The following is a 15,620-nucleotide window of genomic DNA, read 5'->3' as shown; positions in this document are numbered from 1 at the left end:
TTCAATAGTTTTAAAAAATCTATCCAATGACAGTAAACGCGATCCTCCACATTCGCTGGTTTGAGTTGAAGCGGGAGTGACTTCAAATATTAAATAGGAACTCCAATTTTTTATTGCAACTTTTGGATACCATATGAAAAAGTAAATAACTATTACTTGAAACATTTTTTTGAATTGTTGATGGATGGCGCTGTAATCGAAAAAATACAATTTATACACTAGGAACATTTTGGAAACGGTCTAATATCTTGAGAAATACAGCTCCAAAGAAAAACAACCAAAAAGACGTGTTTAATATTTTACCAATCGAATGACACTAAACACGACACCCTACCCTATCTCCTGGGCATAGGGCATGCGGTAACTTTGAAATATTTATGGAAAACCGCAGTTTTTCAGATTTGGATTCTGTATTCAGTACCATAAAATTTTCCATTCCCACCCACACCCACACCCGAGGGAATAATTAAGTGGAAATCAGTTTTTGCGATGAAAATATTTTAATCATTTAAAATAATTAAAATAATCAATATTTTAATGCAGTATTGTAATATTGTTTAATTCTTGATGGATGGTTTTGTTACCATGAACAATAAAATTTGTGAAATAGAAATCTAACAATAATAGTACCTACTTTTATTTTTCAAACAAAAATATCATCCTTTAAATTAAAATAATAAAATCCGTCCAATTACGTCTAAAAAAAAAGAAGAAGATCACTACTCAAACGGCTCCTAAAGTTATTCGTCGATATAATAAATATTGGAGTAATACCAGCGAAATGGAAGGAAAGTCTCCTGCTACCGATACTTAAAAAGGGAGACTCGAAAAATCCTGAAAATTATAGAGGCATTAGTCTGATGAACAGTACATTAAAATTGTTGACGGCAGTAATAAAAGATAAAATCGAGGAAAAACGAACGTGGCAGATGAACAACAGGGCTTCCGTAAGCACCGCAACACAATAGATCCGCAATTTTTATTATCAGACAAATAGCAGAAAAGTCTATTGAATATGGAAAACCAGCATACATGTGCTTTGTAGATTTAAAAAGTTCTTTTGGCAGGGTGATGCGAAATGACATCTTAAATTTATTACAAGCTGAACAAATATACCATCAGATAATAAGGCTAAAATTAATGAAATTAACAAGAACAGCAAGACCAGAGTTATATTGTCAACAGGAGAAACAGAACGCATAGAACTAAAACTAAAAGCATTAGGCTAATGCCACACGGGCGATAATTTATGGCGCCGTAAGAGCAGTAAACCTGCCGAGGCATTGGTTGACTAACTCCTATTTCATCTAAAATTGGTGGAGGAGTTAGTTAACCAATGGGTTTACTGCTCTTACGGCGTCGTAAATTATCGCGTGTCTGGCCTTAACGCTTTGGCCACACGGGCGATTTTTTACGGCGCAATAATTCATGGCGCCCATTGGTTAACTAACTCCTCCACCAATTTTAGATGAAATAGGAGTTAGTCTAACAATGGCTCATCAAGTTTACTGCTCTTACGGCGCCGTAAAATATCGCCGGTGTGGTCAAAGCATTAAGGCCAGACACGCGATAATTTACGGCGCCGAAGAGCCGTAAAATGAAGCGCGAAAATGGGTTTCACGATGAGAGTAGTGGATCTTCTTCTTCTTCTACGGCACTACAGCCCAAATTGAGCCTTGGCCTCCTTTATTTTTTGCCTCCACCCTTGTCTGTCTGTGGCTGCTCTTCTCCATACACGGACTCCTTTTCCAAATGCATAGTCCATGTTTCGTAGCTTGAGTCGTTTCCGAAAGTTCCGTCCTGTATTCCGAGGCAAATGTTCAGGTTTCTTAATGTTGTTCTGAAGTTATTTTCTTGTGGCATTTTTATAATCAAGTATATTCAAATGGGAAATAAGCCACAATTTTACCTAAAAATGATTTTATTAACGTTTCGACGCCCAAATCGGGTGTCGTTGTCAAAATACAAAATAATACTAGTTAATAAAATCATTTTTAGGTAAAATTGTGGCTTATTTCCCGTTCAGGTTTCGTAACAGTGTGTTTTTTCCGGGAGTGGGTTGTCAGCCCACTGCCCAACCTTCCTCCTTTATCCGGGCTTAGGACCGGCAGTGGTGACTCCTGAGCTACTCGATTCACCCATTTGTCACCACAGGCGGAGTTGAGAGTAGTGGATGGCCAGACTGAACTGAGCTGTTAAGCTGGCTACACATTATGCGTGATTCGCGATTCGTAATGCGCGATTCGCGATTCGTGGGCAGTGCACGCATAGTGTGTAGCGGCTAGTTCGTTAAGTGATTCGCGATTCGTGATGCGCGATTCGCGGTCAGTGCACGTTAGTGCACGCATAGTGTGTAGGGTCTTGTGCGTTAAAAATCGATTCGTAAACATGATTCGTGTGTGCACAGTAATTAGCTCTTGTGAGCGGTAAATTAACGAATATCAAAGGCTCTGCATCAACACAAACCGCTGATTCACCGACATTCGCCGAATTGTACATAGTTAATGCGTCCATAACCTACTTTAATAATATTTAAAACGACCACACGCCCAAATTTTGGCGGGATAGTGTAACGGTCCACCCGTTATAATATCATTTTTAGCGCTTTAATTATTTCTTATAATTATTTTCTCTCGATCTCTTAATTAATTTCTCTAATTTTCGCGTAATTAACTATTTCTGATTATTATTTTTATAATATTTAAAATTTCGTGCAACGATGCCACACTTAATTATGTGTAATATCACTGGTTGACTTGTATGACGCCATACCTCAATACACTGAAAACTACCTGTTAGTTTCGTGAGTTGGTAGCGGTGAATAGGACTTCATGTTCTGAGGTCGTCCTTGTGACAGACGAAAAAGAACCGCAGCCGCAGCGTTCACTTTTAGTTGGAAATTGTTCGGAGTGGCATGAGAAAGATTTAAGTCCAGTTTCGAGGTTAACGATACCTCGTGGCAGTTAAAAATGTGAATTCCATTCCAACCCATTCAGAATTATTTGGGAGAAATAATTCTTCCAATTTGGTTTTCTGTATAACATCATCGAGTCTCATGGTAACTACAATTTTCATATTAATTTTTTTATAACAATCTGTTGTCACTCTTTCATGGTGAAATATATAATTTTTCCAATTAAATCTGATATTTAAATTTATTCACTGAAATTAGTAGTTATCTTTAATTATTCCAAAATCTTTCAGAGAAAATCCTAACCCTAATTTTTAGCTATGTATCTGTATCTTTTATCTTTGAATTATTCTATTATTAAGCAATATCCGATAGTTATTTTAAAGAAATCATATTTATTCTGTATTTAAATCCCAAATCCACCTGGCTGTAATTAGAAATTCTCACATAAAGTTGTCGTTGTCAAGGTTAAGTATTCAGTAATTTCTTGTGCCTAACTAAGTTACATTACTATCTATCCAAAAAACACTTTCTTGGTTTTTCTTCTATCTTTCCTTGGATTCTTTTTTTTTCATACACTTAAGAAACTGAAGTAAACGGAAATTTTGTGTTTTTAGCCACTCCCGTGAAAACTTAGACCTCCCAATACCATCGGAGAGGTAGGACAATTTCCAACCATGAGTCACTGACAGCAGTCACTTGGGGAAACAAGTTTTTTTTGGGGGCATTCCGGCTACTTTTCGTCTTCGCACCTGGGTCTACAGGAGGCATGCTTTTTGCCCCATCCTGGTGCTCGTTTCCGGGGATGCAGCAGCAACTTCTTTAGGAATCGTTCGGGTTTGTTTGGGAACAATCAGTGTGGTGATATGAGTAACTATTGTGGTTTATATGGCAAACATGTGGATGATGTATTATGTTAATAATTCATTTTTTCAGATTTATCTTGCATTTATTTGTTTTTTATATACATAAAAGTTAAATACGTTCCCAAACTCATGTATAAACCTGCGGTATCGTATGTTGAGCTCGGCATATTTGCCAAAAAGGTACTTAGTGGTTTTTTATATTTTATTGGTAATTTAGTCGATTTCATGTCATTATATAAATTTAGGTTGTATTATTTGCTTGTTTCCCAAATATTTTATTATTTATTCGCTTTATTTCATTTGTTCGGTTAATTCGTCGTTACTTTATTTCATTAGATTTGCTCGGTTAATTTAGGTCATCGTTTCGGTATTTATCTTAACTTCATTACTATAACTTTTATTCATTTGTATATTCAACTTTGCTTATTCCTTATTGTATTTTCTCTTAGTGAGGATTGGGCCTGTTTATTTGTATTATTTTTATCTTTGTCAGTTTCCATTTAGTTGTACGTAACAAGCGTACTATAACCATTTGGTAGAAGACTCATGTGAGTTGTACCCTATATATAAGTAAGATGTATAATTTTGTACATACAAGTTCCAGTATTGTTGTTATCTATCTGAATATATCATGTTTAAGTATAACGTATGTCATTTTAGAGTCACATTATATTCAATTTGATCTAACTCAGAGATTGTTAAAAATCTGGTAGTTAATTTTAATAAATGTTTATTTATTTTGTATATCATTTATTCTTATTTCCTTTATATTTCCATATACTTATTTATTTAATATATTTAATATTTGACAGCAGTGTAAGATACCTGGGAGAATGATCGAAGATCATTTTCATGGCGCCCATGATTTGTTAGTTTTATTTAATTGGTTCTTCTTTAGCACTTATTTATCTTTATACATTTTTAGTACATTATTCTTATCTTAGTATATACCTTTCCTAGTCATCAGCATCTACTTGAGCTACTGTTCTTCGACAGGCATGCAAACGAGCCGTATCCATCCTTGAGTGTCAAGTTGTTCTCTTGCATCTCTTGCTAGTCAATTCCATTCAGTTTGCCTCTACCTCTAGATCCTTCCACTTTCCTCCACCAATATTACTTGAAAGTAGTATTTTTCCTACTGCGGTTTCTCCACGTAGAAGCCACTTGACTCTCTTCTTTTCATCCCATCTATTTTCATTTTTGGTCCCACTAGTTACTTTCTTTTTCCTTACTTCTGTTGGAGTTTATCACCCTCTTTACTTTCACTCCAACAGAAGTTCTTCTACTTTTTATTTGTTTCACTGGCGCCCAACGCGCCTTACTTCTGTTGGAGTTTATTACTCTCTTTACTTTCACTCCAACAGAAGTTCTTCTTTTTTTTTTGTTTCAATAGTACCGTTTTTTACTGGAATGTCCCGCGTCCCACTGATTCTTAAAAATGTTCCGCTTTTTAGAAAATATCTGTATTTCTTATTTTAAAAGTACTGTAAAAATATATTATCTATTATTTATTAAGTATTATGGTGAATATAAAGAAATAAAAGGTACATAAAAAACGCATAAAATTCATGCAGAGTAAACTAAATTAGAGAATGTACCGAGTTTTACGAAGATTATTTTTACTCTATGGTGTTTTATGGTACGGTGTGATAAATGCAATGCTGAATGTACGGTCTGATATGGTGCAAAAAACGATATTACTAAACATCTAGCGACAAAGAGGCACAAAAGATTTTTTAATGACGCCGCTTCTTCATTTAAAATAGAACAATTTTTTCGCAGTCCTAGCAAACACTGCTAGCATTAGCGAAAGGAGTATTTGCTTACCACGACATAATAAAAGTTTCAGATTAATGGATTATACATCGCAAATGATCAAAACTTTATATGACAAAAAAATTTGATATACAAGGACAAAACCGAATCAGTTATAATATGTTTTTTCACCATATTCGTTTTCACGATAGGATGCCATATCGTGAAATGGGCCACAAAGATTTAAAAAAACTTCCGACAATTGTTAGACTTTTTTATCCAGAAACAGGCATTAAAATTATTAGAATATTAGATTTTGTTTCATTGCCGAATGAAAGTTCAAAAATAATTTTTGACTCGATAAGTACTATTTTAAAAAAGAATAATTTGAACAATAAAATCATTGCTTACTGTGCGGGTAAAATTAACGCAAAGTTTGGTGGAAAAGCTAGAAGAGGCAACAATAACGTTTTTTCGAAACTAAACGAATATTCTACATAATAAGTATGATATTCAGACAGTATCGACGTACCTGCTTCCAGTTAATGTTGAAATTATTGAAAATTAAAATAAATGTACTGTGCGTTTTAAAAGGTTGAAGGATTTTTGTGAAAGAGCAGAAATCGAATATAAAAGATCCACAACGAAAAAGTTTTCCTGTAGTTGGCTGTATACCGTGTATTACAAAAAACAGTAAAATCCTTTATAAAAGGTATATTTATAATAAATATACCTTTTATAAAGGATTTTACTGTTTTTTGAATATAAAAGAATTCTTGGTGGCAGCAAAACAGGCTCTTTTGCCAGCTGTAGAAAATATTTAAAGAACTGCCAAGTATATTGCAGCTCTTTTTTGAAAATGGCTTATCACAAAGGCTTCAGTGCATACACAACCAAGCTACATTATTTCACATTGCTCTGAAAAAAGGGGAAAATTTCAATTACGAAAGGGTCAAATGAAATCAATAATTACAAGAGAGAATAATTATTGATAACTATTACTTTCCTTTAATTATTCGAAAACCCATCACTAGGTTGGAAGGACAAGATCACACGAAACTACTCGAAATATCTTGAAGAATGGACAGTTCAATTCAAATATATTAAAAATTTTCCCCATCTCATCTGAGGTCGTCCTCTTGCCCTCTTCCCTGTCCATGGTCTCCATTGTTGTATCGTGGTATTCCACCTATTGTCCGTTTGTGTGACGTTATGACCTGCGAAGCTCGATTTTAGCCTGGCTATATTATGTTGTCCGGCGTCTTTGACTTTTGTTTTATTTCTTACCCAGTTGTTTTTGCTTTTTGTCTGTTAATTTTACTCCTAACATTGGTCTCTCCATGGCTCTTTGTGTCTTCATTATTTTATCCATGTTTGCTTTGGTCAAGGTCCATGTTTGGCATGCGTATGTGAGAATTGGGAGTATACATTTGTCAAACCCTCTTGCTTTTAAGTATTGTTGTATTTTTTATTCTTTAGGGCTCATTTTAATTTATCAAATCCTGCCCAGGCTTATCTGGCCCTGCTTTCCACCTCCGCTGTTTGGTTTTCCTGATTTATTTTTATTATCTGTCCCAAATATATATAATCATTGACCGCTTCTGTTGTGGTGGCATTTAGTATTACGTTTCTATTATCTTGTGTGTTTGTCATTGTTTTTGTGTTGGCAAAATTCATTTTTAGACCTATTTGTTCGGATTCATTTGCATATTTGCTTGCAATTCCATAGGATGGATAAAATTTATAAGGAATTATGCCCGTAGGTAAAGTATGACATTACCATCACATGGGATGTAAAGTAAGTTGTTTTGTCTCTACATGCAGACAGTTAGATGGCAACAATCAGTTGATGTTGAAACTAACTGATCTAACTGTCGTCATGTAAAGACAAAACAACTCCCACGTGATAAAAATTTCATGCTTTGCCTAAGGGCATAATTCCTTACAAATGTTATCCATCCTATGGAATTTCAAGCAAATATGCATTTATAACATAACTATATAACATTTAAAGGGTTCTCACCCTTTAAATGTTATGACAGAATAGTGTTCCTTGTCAAAATATTTTGAAAATTGAAGAATTCGCGCTTTTAATTCCAAGAACAAATACAATAACAGAACGTGTTTATCTGGTATCAATAAGTATGGACAACTGAAAAAATGCAGTTGAACATTAAAACTTTAAAATCTATATTAATTGTACAATATAATTTGACCAATCCATGTGAAATATTTCACATTTGAATAAATAATTCGGATCTATTGCAAAGCATTCACTCGGATCAAAACTATGCTTGATAGTTTGATAGCCTATTTTTTATACAAAAAAATCATAATTTTGTTTAAATAAAAAATGTAATTTGATTAAAAATCATTATGTTTAAATTATTATTTTTTACAAAAATTTTCTGTTACCGATTAATAACAAATACATAATTATTAAATTACTATGAACTACAACAAATTGGACGAATCACGCATCGCGAATCGCGAATCGTGCATAGTGTGTAGCGAGGGACTCTCGAATTACTACGAACTACGCATCGCGCATTAAGTTGGATTTATAGTTTGACGTAGCGTAGACGTAGACGCAACGGAGACGCACTGGAAAAGATCAACACTGACTTTTGTGTACTCGTGTTTATAGATGAACGCAAGCGCCTGACGGAACATAAGAGAAACGTAACATAACGGAAGAGCTCACCAACTTTCATCTTTTACAGTGCGTTTCTTACGTCTGGCCAATCAAAATTAAGAATTTTGTTCTGTCACCCAAAGTGGACACGCCCTCATCAATTTTGTAAAGATAAAGTTGATTATCAACATATTCGAATTTTGTTAATACAATGGATGTTAAGTTATTAATTTAATAAAAATATATCATAGAGTCCAGACTTGGCAACGTGGCATTGGAACGCAAATAAAGTGTTTAAATTTACTCCTGCATTTTCCCCGAATATCGCGTGGTGTAAGAGAAATTTAAATACAGTGGAACCCCGATAAGTCGGCCCCCGATAACCCGGAACTCCGGCTAACCCGGACCGATTTTTATCAGACAAACATTTCAACAATAAAAATGTATTGCTGTTACAAAATCTCGTGAACCTAATTCATTCATTTGGTGACGTCAATATACGAACGAAACGATTGATGAATCCGACATTACTGAAAATATCAGGGTGCAGATGGGACCCTGTCGCGCAATTCGAAGCAAATAAAATAGTCGTATGTTTTTGGCTTCATTTTATTTCGGTTATACATACGCATTTTCAAGGTTCACGAGGTTTTGTACCAACTCTATGTAATATAATATTTGAGAGATAATGGAACCGGATTGAACTACATATAACATAGTAAAAATGACTCATGGTACACCACATTCATTGTCGAAAACAACATGCACCTGTATTATCCTTTATTTTTTTGAAACTGTCTGTGTTAGCATTGTTTAGAAAAGACTATTAAAATTATTTTTTTAACAATGGTCTTAGTCATCACTTTTATTAAATAACATAAAATCAGAGACCGTATTGTGTGTAGTAAAGTCGTATTATTGTTCGCTTCCGTTTTGTAATCGTTCGTAAATTTATTCAGATTTTGTGTTTGCGTGTCTTTTGTCTATAAGGGCAACAAAACGTAAAAATGTTGTAGTGACAATGGAAAAGAAACTAGAAGCATTAAGTAGAATTGATAAAGGTGAATCTTGCAGCATTATATTATGGTGTCGGTACATCTACAGTATCGGATTGGAAGAAAAATAGAACTAAAATCGAAGAATCTTTTTTTCAAAATGATAACAAAAGACAGTTTAATCGGTGCAAAGCTAATAAAGCTAAGAATGAGACTTTTGACGACGCTTTGTATGTGTAGTTTTGTGTGGAATGCGAACGTGGTTTACCAGTGTCTGTGTGACAATTAAAACGGAGTTTATCTGTAAGCATACCATATTTTATTAATTTTTACCATTTTCTCCGGCTAACCCGGATTTTCGATAACCCGGATCGGCCGCGGTCCCAATTAATCCGAGTTAACGGGGTTCCACTGTACAAAGCAAGTGCGAAACGTAAATTATAAAAGTGAAGACGTTCTATTGGGACAAAAAAAAGTGGAAATAGACAAACATAAACAGAACAGCGTTTTTTATAAGGTAACTATTGTGGTTGATAAATAATAAACATTGGAACACTACAAAAAGCTAAGTGGTCAAGCAGATAAGAAAACCAGTATACCAGAGGCGAAGTTCTGCTTGAATTTGAAAAGAACAACCTACAGAAAATAAAAATAAGAATACTTTCGAAAAATAAGAATATTTTGGTGCGTGGATAAGTGGACACACCTCCGCGTGGTTGAAACGGGTGTGGCTCATTTTACGCTACGTAACAAAATAGTAAAATTCTAATCTCTGAGATTGGATAAAAGCAAAGTCTTCCGAAACGTCGAAGTGAGAAAGATTTTAACGCTAGCCTAGAGATTTAGAAAAATAATCCATAGTCGAAAAAAGATGGAGGAAATGATGAAAAAGATGAGTGAAAAATTAGATTGTATGGATAATAGAGGCATAAGAATAGAACAAAAACTAAATGAAGTGCAAAATGATTTACAGCTCATGAAACTGGAAATCGCAGAATTAAAAGCTGAAAATATAGCATTAAAATCAGAAAATATAGTACACGAAAAAAGAATAGAAGATCTAGAAAGAGAGGTAAGAAAGAAAAATATTATAGTATACGGTATAACAGAGAAAGAAGGTGAACAAGAAAATGATATGATGAAAAGTATACAAAATATGGCAATTAAAATCCAAGTTCCACTAAATGAACACACAGACATAATAGACATAAAACGCGTTGGTATACAAAGAGATCCCCTAAGACAGTTACCGAGACACTACTGGAACTTAAAAGCGGTTCCAAAAGAACAGAAATATTGAACCAATCGAAAAGACTAAAAGGAACAGACATTTACCTAATTGAAAATTATTCCAAGGAGATACAAGACCAGAGAAAAATACTGAAACAACACTCAAAGGAAGCAAGAGAAAGGGGTCAGAAGGCATCGCTAAATTATAATAAGCTAAAAATAAACGACAAATCATATACTGTGGAAAGCTTAGGATACAAGAGGACACAAAGCGAAACGATGAATACTAAAACACCTCAAGGAAAACCCAGAGGAAGAACATATACTGAAAGATCACCAGAGATGACGAAAATGAATCAGAAAATATGGCGAAAATAACCAAGACTGCAAATAATTCCGGCACAAAGCCAAAAAACGGAGATTGTATGTAAAAGTAGCACATAGTAAAGAACAAACGACTAGTATCACTAAAACATACCGACAAACGAATATGGAAAACGCATTTATGGAATGTAAAGAGACTGTAAAGAAAATGGATGAAAACCTGAAGACGAAACTAGCACGGAAAAAGAACATCGAATCAAACATAAGAAAAAGAGATAGAAAAAGAAAAACCAAGAAGAAAAATAGAGTAAAAGTAGGAACCTGGAACGTTCAAACATTATTGAGACCAGGAAAAATGGAAGAGGTAGCAAGGGAAATGCAAAGATACAGAATAGACATACTAGCACTACAAGAAGTACGATGGAAAGGAGAAGGAAATATCAAAAAGAAAAACTACACAATATACTACTCGGGAGAAAACAAGCAAAGAAAAAACGGTACAGCATTCATGGTTAACAGTAAGATTAGGGACAAAGTTATAGAATTTAAAGCGATAAATGGACGTATGTCGTATATAAAAATAGAAAACAAATAAGCCAATATGACAATCATAAACATATATGCACCCACAGAAAATGCACCAGAAAATGATAAAATTGAATTGTATGAACAACTGGAAGAATTATATGAAAGATTACCCAGAAATGATATAGTACTAATGATTGGTGACTTCAATGCAAAAGTAGGCAAAGAAAACCAGTATAAGGAAGTAGCAGGGAAAGAAACTATTCATGACGAGACAAACGATAACGGAAGAAAATTATGCCAACTAGCAGCAATAACAAACACTTACATTATAAGTACAAACTTCAGGCACAGAAGAGAGCATAAAGTAACATGGTTGATACCTGGCACAACAGATGGCAATCAGATAGATCACATATTAATATCCAAAAAATGGAAAGCAATAATGCACGATGTCAGAACAGATAGAGGAGCAAACGCGGACACAGACCATTTTCTAGTAATAGGAGAAATCAAAATGAAGATAATTAAAGCAGAGAGAACAAGACAAAACAAAAGAAGATGGAATCTGGAGAAGTTAAAAGTACAGGAACTAAGAGAACAATATAAGACAACCCTAAAGGAAAACCTAACACAAGCAAATAACACAGAGGACATATGGAAAAATATAAAAGAATCCATTTTGAATTCAGCTGAAGAGGTGCTAGGACAGAAGGAAATAAAAAGAAGGAAAGAGTGGTTTGATGCAGAATGCGAAAACAAAATCAAACAGAAAAACCAAGCAAGAGATAAATGGATATCAACTAAAGAAGTGCATCATCGAAACGAATATAAAGAAAAAAAGAAAGCAGCCGATAATTGTTGCAAGAACAAAAAAAAACTGTGGATCGAAGAGCCGTTAAAGGAACTAGAAATGAATAGTAAAGACAGCGCCAAACTATTTGGATACCTAAAAGCTCAACAAAGAAAAGGCAGACCAGTAGTTAAAATTGACAATAGATCATGGGAAACACACTTCACAGAACTATATAGATGCAAAGAAAACCCGGAAGAGGAGATAGGCGCAATGGAAGACATTAGAGATAATGAAATAAGGATGCCAACACATGATGAATATTTAGCCATCATTCAAAAAATGAAACAGAAAAGAACACCAGGCCCAGATGAAATTGCCAATGAGCTAATTAAAAACGGAGGGGAAAAGTTATTAACAAGCATCTATAACCTAATAGTTAGAATATGGGAAGCAGAAGACATGCCCGAGGATTGGAAAGAAGGCAGAATTATACCAATATTTAAGAAAGGAGAAGTAACAAACTGTAACAATTATAGAGCAATATCTCTACTGAGTACAACATATAAAATTCTAACAGCCCTCATCAAACAAAAACTCAATCAATTCACAGAGAAAAAAATTGGGGACTACCAGCAAGGATTCAGAGAAGGCAGATCCACTACAGATGCGATCCACATAGTTACACAAACAATCGAAAAATGCCACGAACACAACATAGAACTCCACATCCTCTTCATAGACTTCAGACAAGCCTTTGACTGTATTGGAAGAAATAAATTATTTATTGAAATGAAAAATCAAGATATACCAGCAAAATTAATCAGATTAACAAAAATGACCATGGATGGAGCTCGAGCCAAAGTAACAACAGAAGAAGGTAGCACAAAATCAATTGCAATAGAAACAGGAGTGCGACAAGGCGACTCCCTGTCAACCACATTATTCAACATAGCACTAGAAGGAACAGTTAGAGTTGCATAAGTTTGACTTGAATGTTTGAACTTGACTTGAGTTTGACTTAATTTCAAGTCAAACTCAAGTCAATCCTTCTGATAAATAATTCAAGTCAAGTCAAACTGATCAATTGTACAGGTTTGAAAATTCAAACTGTTTGTCAAACTAGTTTGAAAGAGTTTGAAAAATCATTTATTTAGTAGATATACTTATTTGTCGAGATAGACGTTAGTTGCCAATTAAGATAAGAAAATTAATAATTAGGGGAGTGCATATAGATTTTCACTTTGGAAAAAATCAAACAAAATAGAACTTTCTGTAATTTCATTACGACATGTTTAATAAACAACATATCAAAAAGTTCTACTCGAGAAGTGGATGCTTCATTTTTTATTAAACAAATGAACTACGAAGTTTGATGTTTTTTTAAATAAGTCCGAAAATATAAATTTTAGAACAAAACTGACTTGACCATTGAAAAATTCAGAAAATTTTACAAAAAAACCTTATATAAAGAATTTTCTAAAATTAAATCTGTATCTTCTATAATTTTTTATTTATAACGCTAAAGTCACCCTTCTCACAAACATCGGCGCACTGTAAACTAGCGTACGGCGAAGTGCACGGTTGAGTTATTTTAATGTAATTCTTTAACTAATGGATCAAATGAAATTTTACAAATTGAACCTAAAAGAAGAATAATTAAGCTATATTATGGTTATAATAAAAAGAAATAAAATGTATGGGCATAAGTACGGTGTGGGCGGAAAATGAGCCTTACATGAAATTTGTTTAAAAAAGATTTAAAAATGTGTAACTAATACTATTTTTGTTATCAAACCCTCAATTTTGCACGACTTACCTTTCAAGAATTTGTACTAAATGATGATTTATTTAAAAAAAATCTCAAAAATTTAATTCAAATGATATGCCGTCTTAAAAAATGTAACTATTGACATCTTCGTAGTTTTATAGAATTACCACCACTTTAAGACGGTATTACTCAAGTTTAAACATATCTATTACAGTTTTATAAGTGCTTTTTTACAGCTTAGGATGTAATATTTAAAATGCACGAAATTATTTTACTTTAGAAATAAAATAGACTATTTCTTTTTGAGAAAATTAAGAAAGATAACAAAAATGTAATACAAAAACCGAAAATTACCAGCTAAAAAAATGTTTATATAAAGTGATCAAAACTTTTTTCTGTAAAACTTACCTAAAATACATTTAATAATAAACTTCAACAATAATAAATGTTCAGCAAACAATTATCAGTTTTACGAAAAAAAGTTATTCTTTATAAAATACTCTGCATCGTATATAATCTAAGATGCCATCATCAAATATCAAATTTATTGAATTTTATACGAGGTATGTCAAATAATATGAATTTCACTCAAGAGTAGTATCGTTAAATTTCACAATATCGAAAATTTTTATTAAGAAAAGTTGTTTGGAATTAAAAAAATTTGTTTTAGTGTTCAATTACATCCTTGTAATTAAAATATTGTGAATAATAAAGGCACTTAACTCTTAAGAAAAATTCATATTTTTTACATACCTCGTATAAAATTAAAAAAGCTTAATATCTGATGGTTGTATCTTAGATTTTAGACCAGGGAGAGCATTTTATGAAGAATAACTTTTTTTCGTAAAAGTGATAATAAAATAGTTATCATAAATGTAATAAAATGATGATGAGTACCTATCCGTAATTTGAGAAAAAATTTTAAAAATTTTTTCGATTAGAATAATGTAATTAGTTTTTAATTTCAAACAACTTTTCATAATAGCATTTTTTGATATTCTGAAATGTAAAGGTACTTTACTTTACTATTTAACGAAATTCATATTTTTGACATAACTATAAAATTGATAAAATTTGATATCTGATGGTTGAGTTTTAGATTTTTGACTATCCAGAGCCTTTTATAAAGAATAAATTTTTTTCGTAAAATTGATAATAAAAAAGTTTTCCATGTGGTTCCTAACTACGCAGACATACTGTATAAGAGCTTCTGTATAAGAATTTTCAAATTGCAATGCCATATTCGGATTCAGTGTAATCAAAAACAAAATAGAAACATATTTGATCAAAGTAACATGATGAATTTAACGATATTTTTGAAATTATTAATACAAAACAATTGTTATTGTTTAAACAATTAATAAACAATTAGCTGCCAAATCCGCGAGTAGAACTTTTTACTTTAACATGTATATAAACTAACAAAAAAAGTTTTAAAAAAATATAAGCTTGTTTGAATTTTTCCGAAACAATGCATGTTTTCGTTCTAATTGCACTCCCCTAAATACAATGAGTGCCATATAAAAGTAACTTGATCAGGGCCGTCCCTACCATGTGTGCAAAGTGTGCATCGCACACGAGCGGCCGAAAGCATACCACTGATGATAATACTTTTTTTACAACGAAAATAAATTCAAAAAATTAAAAATAGTAATGATATTTCTATAAACTCTAATAATACCTATATATACCTAATAATATCTATGTATATAATAACTCTATATAATACCTATTCCAAACAATCTAAACAAAAATGCCAGAGCATGTTATTTATTATGAACTGCCCTTTTGCAGCTGTAGTTGTAGTCATAAAGT

Source organism: Diabrotica virgifera, chromosome 10 (genome assembly GCF_917563875.1).
Source record: "Diabrotica virgifera virgifera chromosome 10, PGI_DIABVI_V3a".
In the NCBI taxonomy this organism is placed as follows: domain Eukaryota; kingdom Metazoa; phylum Arthropoda; class Insecta; order Coleoptera; family Chrysomelidae; genus Diabrotica; species Diabrotica virgifera.
Note: the sequence above shows the minus strand (reverse complement) of the source record.